Consider the following 13,629-nt stretch of genomic DNA (forward strand, 5'->3'; position numbering starts at 1 on the left):
AGACAGTCGGAAATGCACCCCTGAAGCAGACAGTCAGAAATACACCCCTGAGGCAGACAGTCAGAAATGCACCCCTGAAGCAGACAGTCGGAAATACACCCCTGAAGCAGACAGTCGGAAATGCACCCCTGAAGCAGACAGAAATGCACCCCTGAAGCAGACAGTCGGAAATGCACCCCTGAAGCAGACAGTCGGAAATGCACCCCTGAAGCAGACAGTCAGAAATGCACCTGTTTAAAAGCAAAAACCTATCGGTTGACTTGGAGTGTACATTAAAAATGCTGGCAAAGCAAGAGGAGACCAGACCCTGTCATGAACTTAGCTAGTCACTCGCAGAGTTTTCCAGGAGATGCCTGACGTTGGTACCCATCCCCTCCTGTGTGTCAGAGAGTGCAGAGTGAGCCAGCCACATTCCTAGACATACATCTGGCATCTGCCTTTCACCAGCTCTGCCAGGGCACAAAGTGGGAGTGTGGGAAACTACAACTTCAGCTTCAAAGCAAGCATCTGTAAGGTAGCCTTTCCCTTTATGTTACCTAATACACTTTTGGGATTGACTTGTCTGATCAGTATCCAGACAGGCTCCAGTCTCTGTCCTGTTGAAAGTTGGCATTGTAGAAGACTGGATTTCTGTCTGCCAAATCCCCCAGGACCCATGAAGAATGAGTGGGCAGGGTTTGGACCTAGTGTCTTGTCTCTGAGAGCCGGCAAGCATGCACTCAGATTGGCAGAAGGGCCAATACAGTTAAGAAAAATAGAATCTAATTCATGTTCTGTCCACTCATTTTCATCTGCAGAGATGTTATTTAAGATTTTACTTTGCTCAAGACTTATTCATGGTATTTTAGTATTCTTTCTGTGACACGGCTGCAAATGGCCGCTATTGTGTGTACTTGGCTCAAGTGCCTTGAAAATCAAATTGCTGGAAGTTTCTCTTCATCAGCACCGCAAAGAGCCCATCTGGCCTGACTGGTCCATGCAAGAGACCACTGTTTAAATGGCATGGCTGTCCTTTCTGTCACTTTGAGGTAGTCTTAAGGGCTTCTGTTTTCTTTTCTTTCACAAAAGTCATTTTGACATCTGGACTATGAATTCTCCTAGGACGATGTGCCTGTCTTCAGCACTGCCAGGAGCACTGAGGGTGCAGCAGGCCTCCAGGGATCCTTGGCTCTGTGGATTAATCATTGTACTCTTGATGTGCGGCCATTCTACCATGTTAAATAATGTGATATAATAAGTACCTGAATAGGCCATCAGTAACAATTCTTGCTCATTAAAACGCACTTACAGAGACTTTAGCAGTGGCAAATGTTACCAGCTCTGGAGGACAGTTGCTAAGCTTGGAAATGGTGCACGGAGTTTCATTTACCAACTTACATTCTCAGAGAGGAAAAGGAAATGCAAACATCACATACACTCAGTCCAGACAAATTACAGGCAAGGCTGTGAATTACTTCCTTCTTTGACTCCTGTGACAGCATACTGACAAAAGCAGCCACAGAAGGGGAGAAGAAGAATGGGAGGAGGGAGAGAGGGAGAGAAGGAGAAAAAGACTGAAGGATGGAAGGAGGGAAAGAGTGAGGGAGGGAGAAGGAAGAAAAGGTTTTGAATGACCCCATATCTGGTGGGGGAGACAGCCACAAGTGCATATAGACAGGTGGATGGATAAATTAAATAGCAAAGTGGCTGGCAATTGAACTGAGAGCCTGTATATGCTAGACATGGACTCTGCCACTGATCCTTGGATGTATCTCCAATTCACTGAATTCCTTCCTCTGTGGAGGAAAGTTTTGGTGAAACAAACCTGGAAAGGTTTGATTAGCGGAATAACCACCACCAAAGTCATGACTAGCAAAGCAAATTCCTTTGTTCCAGAGGAAGGATGCTTGTACCTTAGGCATTCTCATTTTCCTAAGAATTTAAACTGTAAGAGCTACTGTCTTGAAGGAGAGTCCAAGGTCAAGGTGGGAGCCACCACCATTTCTGTCTGGTAGAGGCTGCTGAGGGTAGAATGCACCCAAGGAACCCAAGACAGGGATAGAAGGGGAGGCAGACCGAGGGTTTCTGGGATGGAACCACATGATGCAAGTAATGAAGAGACGGACCACGATGACTCCTAAGTCTGTGAGATGCTCTAGATTAACACCGGGTTGTCTCATTCTCCTGACTGGTTTGGGGCATGGGGTGGTCTTTGAAGGCCATGATCTGGAACAGAACCATCATGTCCCTTAGGCCCTCCACCCAATACTATGGCATAAAGGACAAACCATTGCCACCTTAGGCTTGGCTTGCAGTGTCCTCTGTCACAGGGAGAGTTCCTCAGAGGGCCTTCTTGAACTTGGGCCTGACCAACAGTCTGTACAAAAAAAAAAAAATCGAGCTCAAAGGTGTTCTTTTGTTTCCCTTCTTTAAAAAAATGTCCAGAAATTATATCATAACTAACTCTGACCTCAGGGCAGAAAGCTCTTAGTAGCCAACCACAGAAAGAGGGAGAAATGAAGGTTGCGTTGATGTAACAACAGAAATTTTTTTTTTTGGTTCTTGTTTATTTCTTTTTTATTTTTCAGAGAAGTAACCCCTAGATAGTAAAACATTCCCTTTCTCTAAGTGCAAAACGCCCACTCCTTGAGCCAGTGAGAAGGCTCTGTAGGCAAAGGCATTTGCCATGCAAACCAATTGGCCCGAATTCCAACCCCAGAGCCAACATTAAGATAGAAGGAGAGGCATGACTCCATACAGTTGTTTTCTGCCCTCCTCATGCATAGCATGACATAAACTTGCACACACAAACATGTATACACAACAACAATAAATAAGATTTGTTAAAGCTAGCTTCTTTTTTATACTGTGTTAATTTTAAATCGGTTTTTGTATAGTCACAAGTAGAAAAGATGTTCCTACCAACTATCATTTTACAGAGGATCACCATGGACCAAGGGCCAGTCTTTGTGAATACACAGAATAGTCATAAGGTGTGTGCATGAGAGAGGTGGTGACATATAGAGAGGAAATGGAGGGAGAAGGAGAGGGAGTGAGGGATGGAGAGAGACACACACACACAGAGTGACAGAGAGAGAGACAGAGAGAGAAAGACAGAGAGAGAGAGAGAGAGAGAGAGAGAGAGAGAGAGAGAGAGAGAGATCGAGAGAGAGATCGAGAGAGAGACAGAGGGCCTTTCATGAATAAGATAATTTTACCTATTTGAAACAGTGTTATTCGAAGCGTGGTTAGCAGAGGGACCGTTAATGTTATTTTAGAGCCTCCAATTTTTCCACATTGCTTCTTAGAGCCTCTGCTGGGTACATTAGGCGCACCACTCATATTACCCCAGAACATTCAAATGCATGCATTCAGCGTGTCAGCCGCAGTGGGTTGTGTCCAAGCTTCTCATTGAACTATCCCCATTATGCCCTGTTTTGCAGCAATGGGAAATTTGAACCAACCCCAGATGAGATCTACAACCTTCAGCACATTCAGGGATGACAATTATGTTTCTACAATCACTAAAATAAAGAAATAAAATAAAACAAACTGAAACGGAATCAACAGTAAAAGAGCTAAATTATAGATAAGAGAATATTCATAAAACTATACCTCATCTCAGGAACGTGGGCACGCTGCCTCATGCCAGGATTTCTTTAGGCATTGGTGATATTCAGTATATTGCAATTGAGCGCAATTACAGTTAGCTATAATTAAGAACAATTACAGCTTTTATTTCTCTACTTGTTCTTTAAAAGCACATTTGTAATAAAACTTTTTTTTTAAAAGGTGAAGAATATAATTATACATCCTTATAACGTCTCAAATAATTAGTTTGACTAAAGTTTCCTCTGGAACAATTTTCATTTTAACTGTCAGATCTGCCATTTATAGTCAATGGAACATACTTTAAAAAAATTCCATCATTAACCTTTTTTACCCCATATAGCTGTATATGAATTACTGGTACAAATGAAAGGTTTCAGTGTTTAAATCTCTAGGGCCTGATGTAAGGTAAAAGTTTCTACTAATGTTTGCATGTATATGTGCATGCATACATATATGTATAGGCACATAGTGTGTGTGTATGTATTACATGTGTATACATGTGTATGCATATGTATTTTTGTGCATGTATATGTATGAATGTGTGTGTATATTATGTGTATATACATGCATGTACATGGATATGCATTAATGTGTATGTTATGTGTATATGCATGTATGTACATGTATGTGTATTGTGAATATGTCTTTAAAAAAAAGATTTGGGGAATCAGCCACCTTTTGCAGTCAACCATGTTCTATACTTCACAGATCCTAAGACAACAACCTCTGTTTATTTGCTGTATATGTATGAAGTGTAAAGCCAAAAAGTCCAGAGGTTCTGGCAGAGCTTTCTTGCTTTAGGGCTTCCCAGAACACATGTTAACATGAGGTTAGTTGGGAACAGTGAAACGCTACTTTCTATAAACCATGAATACAACTCAGCTCCAGATCGTTCTAGCTTCTTTGTTATTCGGTAACTCTGGGGAGGACTTGATCACTTTGGATAGTTCTGTCCACTGAGCATGACTTTGGATAGTTCTGTCCACTGAGCATGACTTTGGATAGTTCTGTCCACTAAGAATGGTTGCTATGCAGGTCCAATAAGTTGAATATGCACAGTTCCCTAGAAGAACTTTTTTTAAAGGTCTTTGCCATCAATATTGAAAATAACTGATAATTAATCACCTGAATGACTGACTTGAACATCCCAGATAATTTGACACTATGACCCTGGGAATTAAGGATAACCTCACTTCATATCCAATTAAGTCAGGAGGCCTGGGGAACAGATGGTTTGACAAAGTCTCTGCACCCTGAGAATGAGCAGTTATGATGAATCACCTCTTAAGGTCCTTTACAACCTTAAGATGACCTAGGAGATGACCATGCATCACTCTGATGGCTGTGATGGGGTAGACTGGTAGCAAGCTCATCCACAGGACAGACCTTTAGTATCAAAGATACTAACCTACTGAGACACTAGTGTTACTCAAATATACTCAATATTACAAATCCTGGAAGAGACTTGGTTGTAGTTTATAATCATATATTTGCCTTAATATTCATTATGCATTTTTATTCTATAGCAACCACAAAGGCCTATGTACTTGCTATGCTTTAATCCCTTTGCCCAGAACCTTATCCACATTTTATCATTTGTTCCTCACAAGATGATTATGGCCATCTTTCACATGAGAAAACCAAGGCTCAGAGGAACTGAGTGAGTGAGAATCTAAGCATATTAAATTCTAATATATGCAAGTAAAACAAGAAAAAGAAAGAAAACATAACCACTTATTCCTAAGAGATACCAAAAGTTAGACAATTTGGAAGCATCTCTAAGAATTTTACATTTAAAGCAGAGGAAACTAAACACGAAGTTCCATTGCTAGTGTGAAATAGAAACCCACAAACATATCTTTTCACTATTTCTTTGGCACACAAAAAAATTCATTTTCTTATCTTTCCTTACTGAAGAAAAAGACTTGATATGTAGATCAGGCTGGCCTCAAATTCTCCATTTTCCTGCCTCAGCTTTTCTACATTCTGGAATTAATAGGTGAGGTACAGATATTTTTCTAAGTAAAAGGTCTGTATGTGTTAAGAATTTTAAGACCAGAGGATGGGTAAAATGGTATTTCTCAGGATGAGGTATGAAATAAAACATTTCTTTGAATTCCTGGTTTCATGTCATCCCAAAGTGAATATGTTCACTGAATCACACAGCTCTGTCTCTAACAGAAACAATCTACATGCCCGGAGATAAGGTGATGCTGAAAGCTACCTTACTGTAGTCATTTTGCGCTTCGTGGGATGGGTATAAAAAAATGATGTAGACTCCAATGCTGTAAGATAGAATTACAAAGCGTGGTGGGTAGTAAAAAGAACATCCCAGAATAATAGAGTTTAAGGTATTGATGTTTAAAGAAGAAAACAGAAAAAGACATTCCGTGGGTCCATTTGCCTTTAAATAGGGACAGCGATAGTCTGAGGAGGTGGTGAGTGGGCCTCTATTGAGAGGCACTTGGCATTGTGTCCCTCATCTATGGTGTATCCCAGGGAACTCAGAACCAAGATGCTCTCACTCATTGTGTCAGCTAGGCCGGGCAGGAACGCACTGCCAGTGAGTTTGCAGGCATGTGAGCTGAGCATGTTCTGGGCATCCACAGGCTCTAGCGAGGGCACAGTGTCTCTTATACACTGTGTATAGTCAACAGTGTTGGTTAATCTTAACTGGCTTTAGAATCACCAGTGTTTGTGAGACTTTCCAGAGAGGTTTGACCTGAATGTGGGCAGTAACATCCTATAGATGAAGGTCCCAACCTCAAAGGAAAGCATGGGTATCATATCATACTGTCCTTACTGTAGACATACTGTGAGCAACTGCCTGAAGCTCCTGTTGCCATCCCTGGTGAACTGTATGGTTTCTTAAACCTTTTTCCCTCTGCTCCAACATAGTCCCTTCTCCCATCTCTCCCTTGTTACTGGTCACTTCCTGTCTCTTTGCCTTAGCTTCCAGGTCTAGGAACTTCATCTAAATGGAGTCTAATGGTGTATATACATTTTTTTGGTCTGGCTTTTCTCACTCTTGAAATTCCTCTACAGTGCACCCTCACTTTCTGGGTGTCACCCCATTGTCTGAATATAGTGCCAGTTGTTAGTTCCTTCTCCTCTTGATGGCATGAGAGTTATTTCTATCTCTTACTATTACAAATCAAACTGCTACGATTATTTTCATTCATGTTATTGCATTATTTCCTTGGAGAATCAGGAACCTACGTGTGCACTCAAGGGAAATAAGATTTTTCCACAGGTAGATTTGAATAAACACACCAGCAAATGGCGTATCTGTGTTTAGCTTTCTAAGAAACATCCAACTGTTTCTAAGTGACTACAGCATTTTACTTCTTACCTGTAATGTGACAGGAGCCAATACCACTCCAATGCTTTCCTTTAGAATGCTTTGGAATGGAATTAATTTCAGCCATGCATGAAATAGTCAAGTGATAGTAGCCCACTGTACATTTAATTAAATAATAATATTGAGAAACTTGTAATGTGCATATGTATCTTTGTCTATCTTCATCCAATATTTCACCCAATTAAAAGATTTATTTTCTTATTGGTGAGTGCTTCAGATTGTGTGTATATGTTTAAAGCGATCCCTACATTGGAATTCCTACAACACTGTGTCTTGCTTTTCACTTTACATTTGATGATACACAAAGAGGTGATTTTTTTTTCATGAAGTAGAATATACTAGTTTTGACTCATGCTTTTAGAGTTGTATTAAGAGCTCTTTGCTGGAACGAGGAGAGAACAAAAGGAACACAGCACTTGCTATGCGAATAAGAAAGTCCACGTTCAGATCCCTGGTACCTGTGTAAAAATTCATGATCAGCAGTGCCTGCCTATAATCCTGTTGCTGGGGAGACATGGAAGGATTCCAGGGCTTTCTGGCCAGATAGTTTAGCTGACTGTGAGCTCCAGGTTCAGCCAGAGACCCAGCCAAAAAGTAGGATGGAGAGTGGTCATTGAAGACACCTGATGTTGACCTCCATCATCCACAAAGATGTACCTGCACCATGAATACACCACACACGCACACACACACACACACACACACACACACACAACATACGCTCACTAGAGAATTCTTTGCCTATATAAAATCATGAGGCATTTTATTTTACATTTTCTTATGCACAGTTTATAACTTGAAGGTTGACATTTGAGTCTGTGGTTATTTTGAATTCATCTTAACATAGAGCAAGAGTCAATACACTTAGTTTCACATAGGCACCCAATTGTTCTAATGAGGTATGTTGAAAAATCTACTTTTCCTATTGAATTTCTTTGTCATGTTTGTTGGAAATCAGTGATCTAGGACCCCAAACTCTGCTGAGATTATGATTAATAAACTGATTTAAATGTATTAATTTGAATTTAGTTTGTTAAATTTACAGATCCACTTAGAAAAAGTTGCTACATCAGCAAAACTGAGTTTTCTGATCCCTACCTCCAGGGTCCCCAAATATGAATTTCTTCTTCAGTTTTTCTTTACAGCATTTTATAACTTCAGTGTGTAGATTTTATCTGTTCGGTCAGATGTGTTCTTAAGAACTTAGTACCTTTGTTAGTTTAGTGATTTAGCAATATAGATACATAAACACATCTTGTATCTTTCCAGTTTGTTTGAGCAACTTCTCTTTTTTTAGGATTCTGTCAAAGTTTCTGTCAAGACAGCCATGTTGTCTACAACAAGGCAGTTTAATTTCTTCAGTTTCAACGTGAGCATCTTGTACTGTGTTCTTCTGACTATGCTGGGCACACTTCCTAGCAGCACGTTGAACATGCTCACAGAGGATGGTTATCACTGTTTTGTGTTTGATCTTACGGGAAAGTCAGTGAGTCTTTCCTTATTAACCCTTCTACCAAGAGCATCCTTTTCTCCTACTAAACTGATTAGTTAAAGTTTTGTTTGGAACTTGTACATCCATGTTCTCAATGGTTGTAGATCTTATACTTTTATTTCCATTTGTTTTTGTTGGCAGCAGGGTGATGCTGGTCTCATAAAATGAGTGAGGAAGTATTGTGTATAATTACGTTTTCTAGGAGAATTAGTGGTATTATTTTTACCTTAACTGTTTGATACAACTAATCAGCAAAAGTGCCCTGCATGGCAATTCCATTTGTGAAAAATTTTCACACTCAATTCCACATTGATATAAAGTTGTTCAAATTATCTATGTCTTATCAAATGAGATTTATATGTTTCTTCTCCCAATAATTTGACTCATATCTTCTAAGCCAGGAGAATCTAATATAAAAGTCAAGGATTATTTTTATTTTTAAAGGTTGAAAAAAATATGACATAGACCATGTGACACCCAAAACTTGAAATATTTACTTGTTGTATAAAAGGCTTGATGATCCACAATTAAAGCTTTGTGGGTATAAAGCCTCTCATGATATTCATCTTTAGCCTACTTATACCTATAGGATTATTAACAATCTTTCATTTTAATATTAATAAATTATGTTTTTTCTTTTTACCCCAAATCGGCCTTCCTAGAGTGTTTCCAATTTTATTGATCTTCTCCAAGAAGTAGGCTTTTATTTCATTGATTTTTTTTGTTTCTCATTGCACTGTGGTCTTTATTGTTGCTTTTCTCCCTTTCATTTTGTGTTTAATTAGCTTTTATTTATTTATTTATTTATTTATTTATTTATTTATGTTTCCTAATTAGAAGCTGAAGTCAGTGATCTGGGATATTTCTTTGTTTTTAATATAGAGATTTAGTGCTAAAATTTTTCCCATAAGGCTGATTTGGGGGTACAGTATGAATTTTGATATGCTATATCTCTTTTGTTACATCCTAATTCCCATTTGATTTACTTGAGTCATTGAAGCATGTTTGAAGTACACTATGTTGGAGACTGAAAAGATGCTTCTGTGGTTAAGAGAGATACTGCTCTTTCAAAGAACCCAAATTTGGTTTCCAGCACTCACATTGGGTGGTATATAACCACTGTAATACCAGATCTAGGGGATCTTATTTGCATTTGTAGGTACCTGCAACTTAAATGAACACACACACACACACACACACACACACACACACACAGAATTTTAAATAAAATAACGTTTAAAAACATGTTTTAGATATTTGGAGATTTCCTGATATTATTAGTATTTAATTACTTTTCTTGCCATTTATGGACTTTGTATCATTCAAATATTTTCTAATTTTATTCAGACATGTATTGGAGCTCACAGTGTGATCTCTTTTGATAAGTGGCCTACATATACTAGCAGGAAATGCATCTTTTGTTGGTGAATGTAATGTTCAATAAATGTAAATCAGGTCATGCTTTTTCAAGCACTATTCAAGTGTAGTATATTTCTGCTGATATTTTTGCCTAGTTGTTCTATCAGTTCTGAGGAGGTGACTGCTGAAATCTTCATTACTTCTGTTTTTTTTAATTTCTTCCATCAGTTATTATAATCTTTGTTATTAGATGGGCAAAAATACAGGATTACTATGTCTTGTGTAAACTGATAAATTACAAAAATGTCTTTCTTTTTTCCTGGTAATGCTCTCTGCCCTGACATTACATTATCTACTCTGTGATGAGCAGATTCTCTTCAATTTTCTTCTGATCAATGTATTTATTTCTTAGGTCTGATGTCAAAAGAATGAAAGAGAGAAAGAAAGATAGAGAGAGAGAAAGGAAGAAGAAGATCAGAGATGAGGAAGACACAATATCTGTCCCTAACACCAGAAGTAACTGGGGCCAGCAGGACCCAGGCACAAAGGAGCTCCACCAGACCAGTTCTGTCTGGGCCAGTGCCCTGAGCAGACCTTGGATGCGAACTCCACAGCCAGCCTCACAACACCCAGAGGCAGCTCCACTCCCAGGCACTCCAACACGCCCAGGATCAGAGAATCACAGGATCCCAGGAGCTTGGTCACAACAGGATCTCAAGGTTCCAAAGGCAGCTTGACTCCCAGGATCTTGGACACACCCAGGATCTCAGGATTGCAGGATCCCAGAATCACAGGGTCACGGAGACAGTTTGACTCAGAGGAGTTCTGATACAGCCAGGATCATAGGAAGGACAGGCTCCAGTCAGACATAGTCAGGGCAGGTAGCACAAGAGATAACCAGATGGCAGGAGGCAGGTGTAAGAACATAAGCAATAGAAACCAAGGTTACTTGGCATCATCAGAACCCAATTCTCCCACCATAGCAAGTCCTGGATACCCTAACACACCGGAAAAGCAAGATTCAGATCTAAAATCACTTCTCATGATGATGATAGAGGACATTAAGAAAGACATAAATAACTCCCTTAAAGAAATACAGGAGAGCACAGGTAAACAGATAGAAGCCCTAAAAGAGGAAACACAAAAATCCCTAAAAGAGTTATAGGAAAATACAATCAAGTAGGCAAAGGAAAGGAAAAAAATATCCAGGATCTAAAAATGGAACTAGAAACAATAAAGAAATCACAAAGGGAGACAACCTTGGAGTTAGAAAACCTAGGAAAGAGACCAGGAGTCATAGATGTAAGCATCACTAACAGAAGAGAAGAGATAGAAGAGAGACTCTGGGGGCAAAAGACACCATAGAAAACATTGATAGGACAATCAAAGAAAATGCAAAAAGCAAAACACTCCTAACCCAAAACATCCAGGAAATCCAGGACACAATGAGAAGACGAAACCTAAGGATAATAGATATAGAAGAGAGTGAATATTCCCAACTTAAAGGTTCAGTAAATATCTCAAACAAAATTATAGAAGAAAACTTCCCTAACCTAAAGAAAGAGGTGTCCATAAACATACAAGCAGCTTAGAGAACTCCAAATAGATTAGACCAGAAAAGAAATTCCTCCCGTCACATAATAATCAAGACACCAAATGCACTAAACAGAGAAAGAATTTTAAAAGCAGTAAGGGAAAAATGTCAAGTAACATATAAAGGCAGAGCTATCAGAATTACACCAGACTTTTCACCAGAGACTATGAAAGCCAGAAGATCCTGGACAGATGTTATACAGACACTAAGAGAACACAGATGCCAGTCCAGGCTATTATACCCAGCAAAACTCTCAATCACCATAGACAGTGAAAACAAGATATTCCATGACAAAACCAAATTTACACAATATCTTTCCACAAATCCAGCCCTACAAAGGGTAATAGATGGAAAACACCAACACAAGGAGTGAAACTACACCCGAGAAGAAGCAAGAAAGTAATCTTTCAACAAACCCACACAAACATAATTCCACCTCTAACATGAAAATTAACAGGAAGTAACAATCACTTTTCCTTAATATCTCTTAATATGAAAATTAATATTACCAACATATCCTAATCGATTGAAATTCAAAAATATGAGGAATTAGAAATCTGTTGGCTGTCATCTCATGGTCTCTCTAATTTGGTAATGGGAAAAATTGTTCCATTATCGTACAATCAATATAAACTTTCTGCTTGTTTGTACATGACAAGGTCTTGCTGTTTGCCACATAATGGTCTTAAAATCATGCTTCTCCTATCTCAGCCTCTCTATTAGTAGGATTATTTATTTGATGTTTTTACACTATACTATGGTTNTAATAGATGGAAAACACCAACACAAGGAGTGAAACTACACCCGAGAAGAAGCAAGAAAGTAATCTTTCAACAAACCCACACAAACATAATTCCACCTCTAACATGAAAATTAACAGGAAGTAACAATCACTTTTCCTTAATATCTCTTAATATGAAAATTAATATTACCAACATATCCTAATCGATTGAAATTCAAAAATATGAGGAATTAGAAATCTGTTGGCTGTCATCTCATGGTCTCTCTAATTTGGTAATGGGAAAAATTGTTCCATTATCGTACAATCAATATAAACTTTCTGCTTGTTTGTACATGACAAGGTCTTGCTGTTTGCCACATAATGGTCTTAAAATCATGCTTCTCCTATCTCAGCCTCTCTATTAGTAGGATTATTTATTTGATGTTTTTACACTATACTATGGTTGTCAGAACAGCTTACATATTTCAAAATTATTTATACAGACAAAAGTAATGTAGACAATTAATGTGGGAGGTGGCTTGTAAGACAACAGCAAAGAGTGAGACTGAAGGCTTTGCTTGAAATTTTTAATTATTGCATCAATTTTGAAAAATAGGACTATATAAGTTACTCTTATTCTGAGATGAATGCATTTCAAAATCATCACAGCCAAGGAACCAGAATCTTACCCTCACCTAATGTCTGTGACACCCTCCAAGCAGAACCATTGTTCATTGAAACAGTTGATGAATGACTTCATGGATAGACCATCTTAATACAAACACCTTTTCTTAAATGAATGTAACCTGTTCCCTGTGGGCTGAGAATGATGACAATCACTCAAGTCAAATAGCTTTGACCGTAGCAGGAAATCTGTATTCAAAAATCGTGCGTACAATTCATTCCTTGGTGCAGCAGAACTGTCAACTCTTAGCTTATCTACTATGGAGGTAAAATCTTTTGGTGATGTGAGGGACATTTAAGAACAGCCTTATTACAATGAACTCTAATGTCCAAAAACTATTCTTATTTTGTTTTTGTACCACAGTAAGAGCCAAGCAAGATTTTAAACTCTACGAAAACCAAAACAAACTAACAAAAAGACTATCTATTTATGTTCATTAAAAAACTAATAGTGATATTTTATTTTAAAATATCACACAGTTAATATATTTAGAGTTACTTAAAATTTATATTGAGAAAAATGTATGTATTTTCAGTATTCCTGTAGACAAACATCTACATAAGACTGTTCAGTTGATTGCTGTTTTATATCAAACAACTTTTTTTTTAAATTTATTTTTTATTAGGTATTTTCCTCATTTACACTTTCAATGCTATCCCAAAAGTCCCCCATACCCACCCCCCGAATCCCCTACCCACCCACTACCCCTTTTTGGCCCTGGCGTTCCCCTGTACTGGGGCATTTAAGTTTGCAAGTCCAATGGGCCTCTCTTTCCAGTGATGGCCGACTAGGCCATCTTTTGATACATATGCAGCTAGAGACAAGA

General features: G+C 38.5%; 1 protein-coding gene across 10 annotated transcripts in view; it reads right to left on the bottom strand.

Moving 5' to 3' along the window:
- The window catches only part of Celf2 (CUGBP Elav-like family member 2), an 833,597-nt gene that overhangs the window by 412,215 nt on the left and 407,753 nt on the right, over positions 1–13,629 (bottom strand). The window contains exons 1-2 of one of the 10 annotated variants that reach the window (XM_029471516.1): positions 3,595–3,689; positions 2,277–2,356 (exon numbers count right to left, since the gene is read on the bottom strand). The exons of 7 other annotated variants lie outside the window; for them this stretch is intronic. The gene's annotated coding sequence lies outside the window, so the exon portion shown is untranslated. Of the gene's footprint in view, positions 1–2,276; positions 2,357–3,594; positions 3,690–13,629 lie in introns of those variants that run through there. 2 more of the 10 variants (XM_029471518.1, XM_029471557.1) reach the window with 2 other exon arrangements.

The sequence above is a fragment of the Mus caroli genome, chromosome 2 (assembly GCF_900094665.2).
Source record: "Mus caroli chromosome 2, CAROLI_EIJ_v1.1, whole genome shotgun sequence".
Taxonomy (NCBI): Eukaryota; Metazoa; Chordata; class Mammalia; order Rodentia; family Muridae; genus Mus; species Mus caroli.